We start from the raw sequence: 12,580 nt of genomic DNA on the forward strand, positions 1-12,580 counted from the left end.
ATGTACAAGGGACGGCGCCTTGGCTCCGCTTTGCTTCATATTCTCTCTCATTAATTTCAAACCACAGCACGTTTAAATCTTTTCATCATCCGCAAATCAACAAGTATCCTCGCCTTTGGGTTTTGCACGTGCCGAGCATTGTGAATCAAACATGTGGCTGTGATGTCATTTGCACCTTGGAGCTGCCAGTCAACACCTTGGAGAAGAATGTTGACTAGAAGTGCAGCTATGCCAGTCTCTTATAGTTGGAGCCAACAACTCTCACTTCTTTTTTCCCTTTCGCTCTCGTGTCTGTCATTTTCTTTAATCTCTGTGTTGTGTGTGTGTGTGTGTGTGTGTGTGTGTGTGTGTGTGTGTGAAAGGGAAATGATAAGAAACAGAGAGACAGGTCATCTGAATGCAGCATGTCTCTGCTCAGCCACAACAACATGGCTGCTACGTTCACTTGTTCTGCGCTCCGGACCTGCAGAGGGAATAATTTGGTTGCACAAGTCCTCGGTTTGATTACACTTCATTGAGACCTGGACAGACTTGCCTGTTCACACCTTACAATGGCACAGCCACTAAAGAGTAACTGCACACTTTAAAAGAATGAAGCTGTAAACCAAATAGTATGGCTGTCCTGTGGTGTCACATTTCTTTCCAAAGTTATGAAAAATCTGCTTTTTATCTACTGTTTTAAATCAGAGCTAATTTTGCACGGCCAGTTCTGAGATGAGAGTCGACCGTTTGGGACTAATTTACGACATCCACAGCGTCTATCGTTTTTTTCTTCTTCAGTAACAACTGTGTAGCATTATAATCACAGCACATCCCTGTTCTCTCCTTTCTGTGGACTGGAAATTAATCTATCATCAGCACTTCACAACATCTGGTGAATCAGAGATAATGGATATCTGGTGATAGGGATGTGCTTTCCTACGCTGTGACAGGAGTGTGTGGATGAAGCTTTAAGTTGTTATCATTTTACTCATTTAGCGGCTGGCTAGTTAGCTAGCTAACATTAGCTTGCTAATTCCACCATGTTTTCATGCTTACATTGTACTGGTGATGTAGAAAATGAGCAGAACAGCATGCTGGTGGTCAGCAGCAGCGCTGGGTCTCTGCTCCCCGCCATAAGGACACTACAGCCGGCAGGAGAGCAGAGTGGCGCTCCGGAGACAGTGTTAGCGCTGGCTGAATTCTAGTCGCTACAGCTCCAATAGTCCATCTCCAGGACTGGGGAGGCAGAGGGACCACAGGGGGAAATGTCTCATTTGTGGTCTGATGAATAGTAAACTCATCAAATTCTGTGCCTCGTGCCATAACACTGTTTTACATGTAATTGTAGCTGTCGTGTTTGTTGACGGAAGTGGGTGTGGTTTTTCTAAATTCTGCAGCGGGTCAAAGTTACACTTTAAATATGTGGAACTAGAAGCTTTGTGACATAGTGACCACTTAGTGGGCTAGTGGGCGAACTACTGTTGCTAGCGAGCTAACAGGCTAACTAACCAAGAATATGCTAGTGCTAGTCAGTCACAATGGCGGTAGGACTTTCTCGTGATTTTGTCTCTACTCGGTCGTCTACTCCCACCTGAAGTAGTTCTTAGGGTTCATTCAATGACAGGTTATCAGACGAGCCTCGCTAGCCCAGTCTACACCAACAGGTCAATAAGTACACAGTTCATTCAAAAGATGAAATACTGCCATTAAAACATACCATTAAAATCAAACAGGAGGGTTAAATACAAGTGATGCAACACAGCTAATAAGTTGAGGTAGCTTCCTTCATTCTGGACTCTCCTTAGTCAGGACCACTTGCTATTGTCAACGATGCAAATTTGTCAGGGAAGCAGCTTTACTTCACCCCAGTGAGTGAATCCACTGATTGTAGAGATGCCGTTTGAAATTAATAGATTCCTGCTGCAAAACTTCACCTTTCTAAATGCTGATGTGACAGTTTGCATTGTCTTTGGTGCTGCTCTTGAAGCTTATTCTGTTTTAAGGGCATGCAGCATTTCCCTCGACATGTGTTAGAACATAACTTCACATAATGATTTAGACATCTGCCGAAACCCGACCAAACACTGTGACAATAGACCCCAAATCAACCACAGGCCTTCCTAGTGTTGCAGTTCAAACTTACAGCGGGTTAAAGACAATCTGACTCTGCAGCTCCACAGTAGGCTGTACATAAGCACCATTACATCATGCAGCGTATGCTCCAGATGCACCCACGGAGGCTGCTTTGCTTGGAAACATTGCAAAGAAAACAACCAACAAACTAAAACATGTGCACATGTGTGAGACACATGGTTCCTCATAAGTGCTAAGTCAAGCGTTCCCCATGCGTTCTTCATACGATGCATCAGATATACAGAATACAGCAGGGCGGCAGAAATGAAATCGGATACATAGAGTTCGTCTTTCATAATGGCCATTGATTATAGAATATTCCATTTCATTAAAAATGTCATTCATATTTATTTTAGAGAGAATATGTAAGAAGCGAGTGCTCATATGTAAATAATAATAATCCACAATTAAAGGCTGGTCCTCCTATTAAATTACAGAGTCGTGCAAGTACAAATATTTCAAAATAAAAGCATTGTGTTAACAAATGAAGGGATTCCGTTCAAAGAAAAACACTACGTGGCTTTTATTTTGAAACTGAAACCAGAAGTTTTGAGTTAAAAATAAATATTGACCTTTTTTAATGTCTGTGACATGTTCTACACATATAGACATTGAAACTGTAGCAATGTTGCTGGTACGATGTCAATATACTGTCAATGGATCAGTTGCACGCGCTGCTCATGTGAGATGTGTGGCTGCCAGGCGGCAACCTCCGGTTCTGAATTTTTATGTCCTGCTTCTCTCTTGATTTATTCCCTCAGTAAACATTGTAAACATGAGTTTATGGTTTCAATCTCTAGTTTCAAGTCTTCTTCAATACAGCATGATGTTCATTTAGTAAATTATGGTCCATTTACAGTCAAATAGACCATAAAGCAGGGGATGCTTTAGGAGCGGGGCTACACAGTGATTGACAGGTCTGGGAGTTAACTATATTTTTATCTTACAACTTTAACCTTTTCACAGTGTGTTTTCTCGTCATAAAAGTTGACTGCAACATTTTTGATTGCCTAAAAGCAATTACTAATCTTATTTAGCGTGCGGTTGTTCTTAGCTCCACTCTCTCATGTCACTTCTAGTTGCAAAAAAACAAGATGCCGTCGATGGGCTCCAAATAAAAAGCGAGCAGTTATGCGACGTTGTGCCCACGCAGGCGCTGCGGCCCGGGCGTCGGGCCTCACAATCCTACATTTGAATGCAGGGTAACTTAGACGTTAGCGCTCGTTGGGGTTTTTCAGCCATTCCACAGCCCCCTTGGGTCCTCGTGGGTAGACGTCAGGGGGCTCGGCGCTAATCGGGTGGGAGATGTCCGTCCTCAAGGCCGAGGTGTCGAAGGGATAAGGTTTCCCTGGTTTCCGCATCCCAGACCTACAGAAGCCAGGGAGCAGTGTGAGCAGTGCTGCCTCTGAGCAACCGCATGCTTTCCCTCTCAGTCTCTTATTCAATCAATCTATTATAGTCGCACTTTTGCTTTTCCTCTTTGTTCATTTAGTCATCCACACGCACTCTTTTAATGCACTCTTTCAAGTCTCACTTTTTCTTTCTAGGTCTCCCTCTTTCCCTCTCTGTCTCGTTGGCCAGACATTATCACACCAGGGGTAGCTGCACTCCTCTGAGGGCTTCTAGGATTACCTGCCGTCTCCTGCATAATACGTCGAAGCACATTACGATCCAGCATCTGAACACTCGGCTATTAGATCACCGTTAATGTGCTTTCAAATCACACAACGAGTTGGATCATGTTTAAACTTACAGGACGAAAAGCCTTTTGTAGAGAGGTTTTTCTTTTTTCTTCCCTTCCCTGTTTTGTCCTTTTCTTTTTCTTCTTTTTTTTTTGCAGCTGTTCGCGGTCTCTTGGGCGGAGAGAGAAAACAACTATTTGCTGTTTGGGGTTGCGTGTCTGCCCCGTGTGCCACATTTGTGTCGGTTCAGAAATCCGCAATGAAAGGGGACTGGTAGTTGTTCTAACCCCGGCATTTTGGAATTAGCCTTGGAAAACTGATTCAAAAGCAACAGGTTTGAAGACGCATTAAGCGTGATTTTTGACATGCCATGCCAAAGCCTTAAATGGTTCAGAAACATCTTGTCTTCCTCTCTCCCTCTTTAACTCTTTTGCCCCTCCTTCTTTTTTGTGTTGTCCGCTAAACCTGTCACTTTGATGAGTTGTGTGCAATCATTGCAGGGGCCGTTTGGGCTTTCACCGGGGCCTCCGTCCTTCCTGGTACAGTGCGGCCTTTGATGTGGTTCCTCCCTTTAGCTCTGGCTAGCTGAACCCAAACTCTGCCTCTATGGGGCACTTTAACGCTACATATCAATGAAAGGTTGATGTTGGTGGAGGTGAGAAGCTGGACAGCAACGCTAGTGCTGAGATGCCTTTTGTGTTGTTATTTCAGAGGAGGGCAACCGCTGTCCTGAGCTGACCGGTGAATTACGATGCCGTTGGCCGTCGTAATTCACGGGCAGCTTCCGTTACTGCTGAGCCTCGGCAGAGTGTTATGAAGTGTGTTTGGGTCGGTACCGAGATCCTCGGACATCAGAACACCGGCTGCAATAAACGCTCAACTTTATTTCATTGCAGACGGGGAAAAAAAGCACAATGCAACACGATGAACTCTACGCAACCTATTACTACCAGCTTATTATTATTCGAGGCAACTACAAAAGCACTAAATGGCTGAGGCTTCCAGCTGCGAGAGAGCGCCTCACTACTGCAGATGATTACAGCTTGCTATATGAACTGTGTCCTAATCCTGGCGGACAGCTGAAATTAAAGCCAGGTATGGCCCTCTGCCTTCCCAGCATTCCCTGTGATCTCTCCCCCCCCCCCCATGCTGAGACGAATCAGTTGTTTTGTGAGCAGATGCATCTTCAGAAGAGTCTCCAGTCGGTAGAGACTTACATGAAATAATGCATTGTATCAGGCACATTTCCTGGCTTTGCAGACATTGCATGTGCCATGTAGACTCTGCTACATAAATGATATCTTTTATAATCCTTTAACCAAAGGCACTACGGAAGTCACTGCACAGTTAATGATGCAACAGGACATAACATGAATACACACTTATATGTCCACATTCATCACATGAGTGAAGTTGAAGGTTTTTTTTGAAAATACTGATAAATCTGTATCTGAAAATACAGAAACTGGTTAATATTTTGTATCAGTGACTTTCATTATGTGCGTACTAATTCTAAAAATTGCTGAAATGTTAATGAAGTGTCACCGGTGTGACCTGAGCTGTGTCTGGATGAGGGAGGCGAATGAAAGTATGACGTTGAGGATGTATTTTGTTGCCTTGGGTGGAGAGCTGGAGAGCATTTTTAAAGTAGTTATTAAACCAAACCTAGAAGAGCAGCCAACACGTGTGAACACTGATCTGTAATTTAAAGTATACTGATGTGTTAGGAGCGGGTGTGGCCTTATTAAGGAATCATGTGGTAGAATTTCAGATGATTAAAAGCTGTTTACTATCTCTGTAAGTAGGGTGGTTAAAAGCCAACTTTGGTAGTTTAATTTATAAGATGTATTTGTATATGATGTTGTAGCCTAACTCAACTCTACTAACTATTGATAACGGTCTCATAAAGTAATGTTATCTTGAGACTAGCACTAGTAGTAAGTTTAGCTGTTTCATCCAGGACTCTGCTTTTAGATGTTAAACCAAGAGAGCTTTGATAAAAGACAGCAACTTATTCAAAAATACAACTTTAAACTTGTTGTTGTTCTGACTTTTCTTTCCAGTTTGTTTCCAATGTAAGCTAGGCTATTAGCATATCTGTAACATTGCCTATTTTTGTAAGCAATGACCAGTTGAAATGTGTTAAATGAATTGATATTTATTTATGTGATAATAGTTAGTTCACTCTTGCCACTGTGCTCGTTTAATTCGCCCCGTATATCCTGAACTCTAGTTATAGTTTGTTTTCTTCTCGGGTTCTTTAAGTTCTCTAACATCTCGTGGTAACGCGCATGTTGCTTGGCGCGTGCCACCGGTGTGGCAGTGAGCGGGTTAAAGGCAGACAGTGAGACCGTCCTATCAGTGCTCTACGGTGCAGTCCCCCCCCCCCCCCCCCCCCCCCCCAGGAGAGAGAGCAGAGAGCCGGGGCTGGACTGTGTGTGTGTGCGCGGCTGTTTGTCATTCTGGCAGGACACACTCCCATGAGAAACAGCCTGCTCTCCCCGAGACTTCTTTCCTTTTCACGTAGCGCATTGTTTGTTTAGCAGCTGCGGGACATTTTGTTGACTAAAACCGGAGAGGGATTCTTTTTGTTTTTCTTGGCGGTAACGAAGCGCCGCGTGCTGCGGATCCCACCGGGCGACAACGAGCGCAAAGCACCCGGGAGACACGAACACACGGTAGGATACTACGAATTCTGGTCGGCTGCTGCCCCGCTCTTCACACGGGTTTTTTTGTCCGCTGCCCTTGTTTGTAACATTCTCCCCCGGACTTCGGTGCCCTTTCTCTCAGATGTGGACGTCGGTGAGCTACGTGTGTACTGTGCGTGTGTCGAGAAGTAGCGAGAAAACCGAGATGCGGGAGTTGTGTTCCGTTCGGGTCCATGCGTCTCCGTCGCTGAGCGTCAGTGTGTCTGTCCGTTAAGTGGTTTGGCTGGAGCGGAGTAGACGGATGTCAAAGTGACTTCATCTCTCTTCCCTTCAGCGTATTTGTGGATAGAGCTGATGTTACTAAACTGTAAGGAAACAAACAACTGGTAGAATCGAGGAAAGTTTGCCTTAGATTAAGAAAACATATTGTTTCTTTACATTTTAAGCTTAAGCTTTACAATTAATTAAAACAATTACAATAACCCAGCCTTACTACAACTTGCTTCAGTTCGACGGTGTGTACTATCATTAAGATTTATGTCAGCCATTAAAAACAGTAGCCTAATGAAATTAAAGTGAGTTTGCTACCATGAATCCACAATGACACTGATGTAAATATTGGGTGAGGAAGGTATTTGCTCTATCCTTCTGATTCTGCATTAACTGTGATTGTGTAAAGCTGATCATACCTTGCAGCATACATATATTCTATTTTTCATAATAGAAGGAATCAATTCCCCGAGTACAGCGAGACTCCCGGCTGTAGCCTTGAGCCAGCTCGGCCTAATTGGGATGTTTAACAGCCCAGCTGTGGGGGGAAAAAAGCACCCAGAGGGGTCAAATATGTCCACAGTCTCTCCTGACAACCACAAACATGTCAAAGAGTGTGTGTCCTAAAGCCATGTCTAGCATGGGAGTACCTAGCCGGGACAACTCTGCCTGTTATTGATGTTATTATTGTTATTATTATTATTATTATTATTATTATTATTAGAAGCAATGTGGTCATTGAGCGTCTCTTGACTGATTCCTGGTAATTACTGCCTATTAGCTTTAATTAAAGGGATGCAGGATGGCTGTCGCTCGAGGCCTCTCCGCGTCTCACACCCCGTAATCATAGACTTCACATGAAAGACGGAAGAAGAAGCGCGTCGTCATCACCTGCGTTATTCCCAAACCGCTCGCCCTTGGAATCATTCCGCATGTTGGTTTTGGGTTTTTGGTCGACTCCTGCTTATTTAAAGGGTACGTGTGCTAAATAATTCTTCAGCACAAGGACTGGTGTGGTTGGGTTGGGGGGGGGGGCTGAGTGTAGCTATCCTTACAGACACAAGTAAATCCCTTAAAGCTGCAGCTTTTGTGGTGAAAATGAGGGGGAAACACTTCATCACATGTGGAAGTCTAGACTGTGTGTGTGTGTGTGTGTGTGTGTGTGTGTGTGTGTGTGTGTGTGTGTGTGTGAGACCTGTCGGGTTAACTGGGAGCGATTGTTTAGGATTCAAGGGCTCCTCATTTCATGCTTCTTTTTCATTAAAGTTCAAAGCCAATCACAACCAAAGACCATCTATATACTCGTTATATTGTGCAGTTGAACTTTGACATCATTACTTCTCGCTGTGGTGCAGGGCTAGGCCACCTTAGCACGCCGTAGCTTAAGCAATGGCAAAATAAAACTAGCAATAAGTGTGCAAGAGTTTTTTTTAAATGTTGAAGTGCCCTCTATGTTGCACAGTCTGGTATTTACGGTACCAGATTTATCTTTTTTTTCCCCCCTGTGTACGCTGCCACTGATTGGCTACAACACATTAGCTTCTTAGCAGACTTTGTTTATTTTACTGCTGATGAACAAGACTGTTGGAAGGATGTTGTCATAAGGATGGCAGCCTTCTTGTTCACAATGTCCTGATTATGGGAGAAAAATGTTTAAAAACAATTGCAAGTTGCCTATATGGACGGAACAAAATCACAGCTTGTTGGAAATTTACATTTGTGGTTAACCTCTGTGTTGACATGACACATTGGTTATCAAGGACCTTGATAAAATGAGGTGCCATACCTCATATCAGAAAAGTCGACAATGTTTTTTTGGAAGTTAAATTCTGTAATTGAAATTCTGATGTCATACATTTTTGACAAATCAGAGGATGAGGTAGAGAACGTAGGAGGAAATCTCAATTCCACTACTTGATACACTGCTCCTTCAGCCCTTACATATTTGCGAGCATGACCTTCTTCTCTTCTGTTAACAGGGAATCACTACCAGGCTGCTCTTTGCCAATGCTGATGTGCTTTAATTCAGTTATTCTGGCGTCTCTTTGACCGGGAGCACAAGCCAAATTCCCCCGTTTGATAGATGGAACGACTGCAGCCTCTTTGAGCCGTATAGTTCCAGTGGGTCGTGGTGCAGCTTTTATTTTAAAGCGAGACACAAGACCCTGCTTGTGTCCGCACAGTCTGCCCTAGATGTCTCACCTGCCTGTCAACGCTTGGCATTTGTACACACACACACACACACACACACACACACACACACACACTCATGCACACACACAGCCAAATTCTTTCAGACTCAAACAGCAGACTTGGTTGCACATTTGTGTAGCTCTAAACTGTAGATTATTCTCTATATATTATTTCCCCTCTCTTGATCTCCATGAGGCCTGCGTGTTTCCATCCAGGCTCTTTAAGTCCTGACAGGCTCCTGACAGCTGTGGGAGCCAGACTAATGACTTCATCTGGGTTTCCCTCTGCGCTCTGCTATTCCGAGCTCTTTTTTGTGGGCTCCGGAGTTTACCTTTCCCCTCCTCCCCCTTCCCTCCCTCCGCCACCCCGACAGGGCTGCCATGCTCATGTTTCACCGCTCGCTCATGTCGGGGCATCGTTTGCCGCTCAAATGCAAGCATTTTGTGATGAAATATTTTTCTGGGGTCATGGTTTGGGTGAAATGAAAAACTTCCCTGAAAGCGTAAAGTGAGTAGCTATGATAAAACTCAAGGTGTGTACTTTCGATTTTTAGATGATTCAAACAGAAGACAATACAAGTTCTTTATTCAATATTAATGGCTGAGTGGGCATTGTGACGATACAAAAGAATCCTTTTTTACAGGGTATATTGGTGCATGTTTAAAATGTCGCAGTAATCAGTTCAGGTCGGCAGCATCTGAAACATTCTCCACGTCTTCTGTCAAGGGTTTGTCTCTTGATGACATCACAGATAGTCCCGCTAAGAAGGAGTTACTCACTATATGTGTTGACAAAAACTCAAATGTGTGACATTTGAAAGTTCTACGCAGTGGAGATAACAATGCTCCAAGTATTATACATATTCAGAATGTCAGACGGCAGTTGTTTCAGCTGTGACCAACAGATTATTTGTGTTGCGTAAATCAGACGATTTCAATTTAAATCCAAAATCAGACCAGGAGATCGTAATCATTGTCAAAAATGTGAGCCAACCCAATTATATTATTAGCCTTATGTACGTGCTCCGTGGCCTCGAACTCTGAGGCACGTTGCATGTCAGCCAGTGATGTCAGGTATTTGGCCCTGGGCAGATTTAAATACTTAGTTCTTACTTAATACTTACTCATCCTACCCAGAGTAGAGATGTGTATTTGTTATTAAAGACGAACAGCACTGTTAGCTCTTGTTCTTCTCACCATTTTCTTGACTTTTAGATTTTTTTGAACACAAACAGAAACTATTGTTTGACACAAGTTTAATGGCAAATGTGTAATGTCGCAGAGACTATGTTCACTTCCCTCTCTCTTTCTCACGAATTGTCATCTCTTTTTCATTTATTAAAGATGATTATTTTTTGGCCATTTTTAGACTTTATTGACTGTGACAGTTAGGGATTTTGGGTTTATTGGATTTTGCTTCAACCGCGGTTACATACAGCCGCGGTTTTATAAGATTGTAGGAGCTGCGATATTTACGGTGTTTTTGTTTCCTGCATTGTTGCCCTGTGTAAACGAATCTAACATTATGGTCCATTTAGAGTCAAATAGACCATAAAGCAGGTATGCTTTAGGGAGGGGCTACCTTGTGATTGACAGGTCACTCTCACAACGTTTTCTGGTCTAGGAGTTGTCCGTGTTTTTCTTCTTACAACTTTAACCCTTTCACAGTGTGTTTTCACTTCACGAAAATGTATTTTAACATTTTGGTTGCCTAAAAATATGTCTTTTAGCGTTCCGTTATAATTAGCTCCACCCTCTTGTGTCAGCCGTGGTTGCAAAATAACAAGATGGCGACTGCCTTAAAACCGAGCTGGCGACAGTCAAAAAACCAAGATGGCAACAGTCAAAAACCAAGATGGCAACAGTCAAAAACCAAGATGGCGACAGTCAAAAACCAAGAAGAAAAACCAAGATGACAGTCAAAAACCAAGATGGCAACGAGCAAAAACCAAGATGATGATGAGCAGAAACCAAGATGACGACAGTCAAAAACGAAGATGGCGACAGTCAAAAACCAAGAGGGCGACGAGCAAAAACCAAGATGACGACAGTCAAAAACCAAGATGACAGTCAAAAACCAAGAAGAAAAACCAAGATGACGACAGTCGAAAAACCAAGATGACGACGGTCAAAAACCAACAAGACGACCAACAAGGCGACAGTCAAAAACCAAGATGGCGACAGTCAAAAACCAAGATGGCGCAGTCTAAAATCAAGAAGGCAACGATCGAAAACCAAGATGGCGACGGCCAAAATGCTGACCTGGAGGCTTCAAAACGGCAGTCCACAAACCAGTTGTTTGACGACGTGACTACGTTCATCTGCCTTATAGTACGATTCTGTCAACAAGGCTGGTGTCCAGGTTCTGTCCACCGTGGTGCTGTAGTTTGCGCTCTGCGGCCCCCTCAAACCAGCGTTACCTGTGAAACACAACTCCACCACTTTTGAAATTTCCAAGCCGGAGAGACGCACATCTTTTTTTTCTTTTTTTCCCTCTCCTCACCCTTTCCTCTTACTTTGCTAAAATAGCCCAATCCCATATCCACATCCCAGTCTCCTGTGAGTATTTGGTAACTGAAGCCGAAAGCACATATAGGGGCTGAAACTGTAGCATAACGTGAACCTCCTGTTATTTCTCAGTCTGTTGGAACCATTTCTGCAGTCCCCCTAATGCAGGGTGTCTCACGCTCTGTAATCCATACAAACACCCAAGATTTACGCCGGGTCGCCTTCACGCTCGGTAAATCGTATTGGTCTGAAACGGCCCTATTTGATGTGACTGTTGTGACTCTGATGAGGAGACAGAAAACGAGTTCAGTTTGCCAAATGTTTCAGTGGTGATTCAGTAAATCATTAAAAGAACTCCTCCCTGTCTAACTCTAGTGGGCAGGCATCTGCCTCGGTTTTTCTTTTGATTTGCAGACAGTATCTGCATGAGTTTTTATTACACTGTAATCATTACCTCACCTCTTACATTATTTGATAAATTCCAGTACAGTAGGTAAAAAATGTGGATTAAAAGCCAATGAGAAAAGGTGAAGGTCCCTGTGATCTCTGTTAACCTCGGTGGGTGAAGGGCCATTTCATTACGTGTGTCAGTTCAGTGCCAGAGTGGCCCCCGCACGTCAAATATCAAGCGGCTGTTCTTTTGTTGACAAATCGTAGTCGAAAATGCGACTTTTTGTATAAATATTTTTGCATCTGTAATGTAATTAGTGTGTTTCCTTAGTTTGCAAAATAAGTGAATTACATGTTTTTTAATGCTGAGAGCATTAAAAAAGCCCTGTCACTTCCTCCAGTCTCAGTCCCTCTCTTCAACCGCTCTGAATGGAAACGGCTGTCCTGCTCAGTTTCTGAGGACTTTTTGTCTGAATAAACTGATAAACGGATCACGCATGCGTCTCATCATCTATTTCATCTTTTTGTGTTAGGAATTTTGAGGAACAACCATTTGTCCCTGCCATTCTCACATGAGTTTCTTGCATACAGAGATTAAAAAATAGACCCTATTATCAAATTTGCAATAGTGTTTAAAGTAATATTGAAGCAGTTTGGGAAATATGCTCAGTATCACGTCAGATAAACATGAACGTGGATTTCAAAAGACGGTTAGCTTAGCTCGGCATACAGACTGAAAGAGGTTCAGCGGTAATGAAATCCATGCCTGAGAAAA

General features: G+C 43.3%; 1 protein-coding gene across 2 annotated transcripts in view; it reads left to right on the top strand.

Moving 5' to 3' along the window:
- Window positions 1-12,580, top strand: part of disp1 (dispatched homolog 1 (Drosophila)) — an 85,669-nt gene that overhangs the window by 44,013 nt on the left and 29,076 nt on the right. Inside the window, exon 1 of one of the 2 annotated variants that reach the window (XM_068708716.1) lies at window positions 6,273-6,475. The exons of the other annotated variant lie outside the window; for it this stretch is intronic. The gene's annotated coding sequence lies outside the window, so the exon portion shown is untranslated. Of the gene's footprint in view, window positions 1-6,272; window positions 6,476-12,580 lie in introns of those variants that run through there. 2 annotated transcript variants of the gene reach the window in all.

This window comes from Cebidichthys violaceus, unplaced genomic scaffold (assembly GCF_023349555.1).
Source record: "Cebidichthys violaceus isolate CVI_PGR_0920_01 unplaced genomic scaffold, fCebVio1.0.p SCAF_14, whole genome shotgun sequence".
NCBI lineage: Eukaryota > Metazoa > Chordata > Actinopteri > Perciformes > Stichaeidae > Cebidichthys > Cebidichthys violaceus.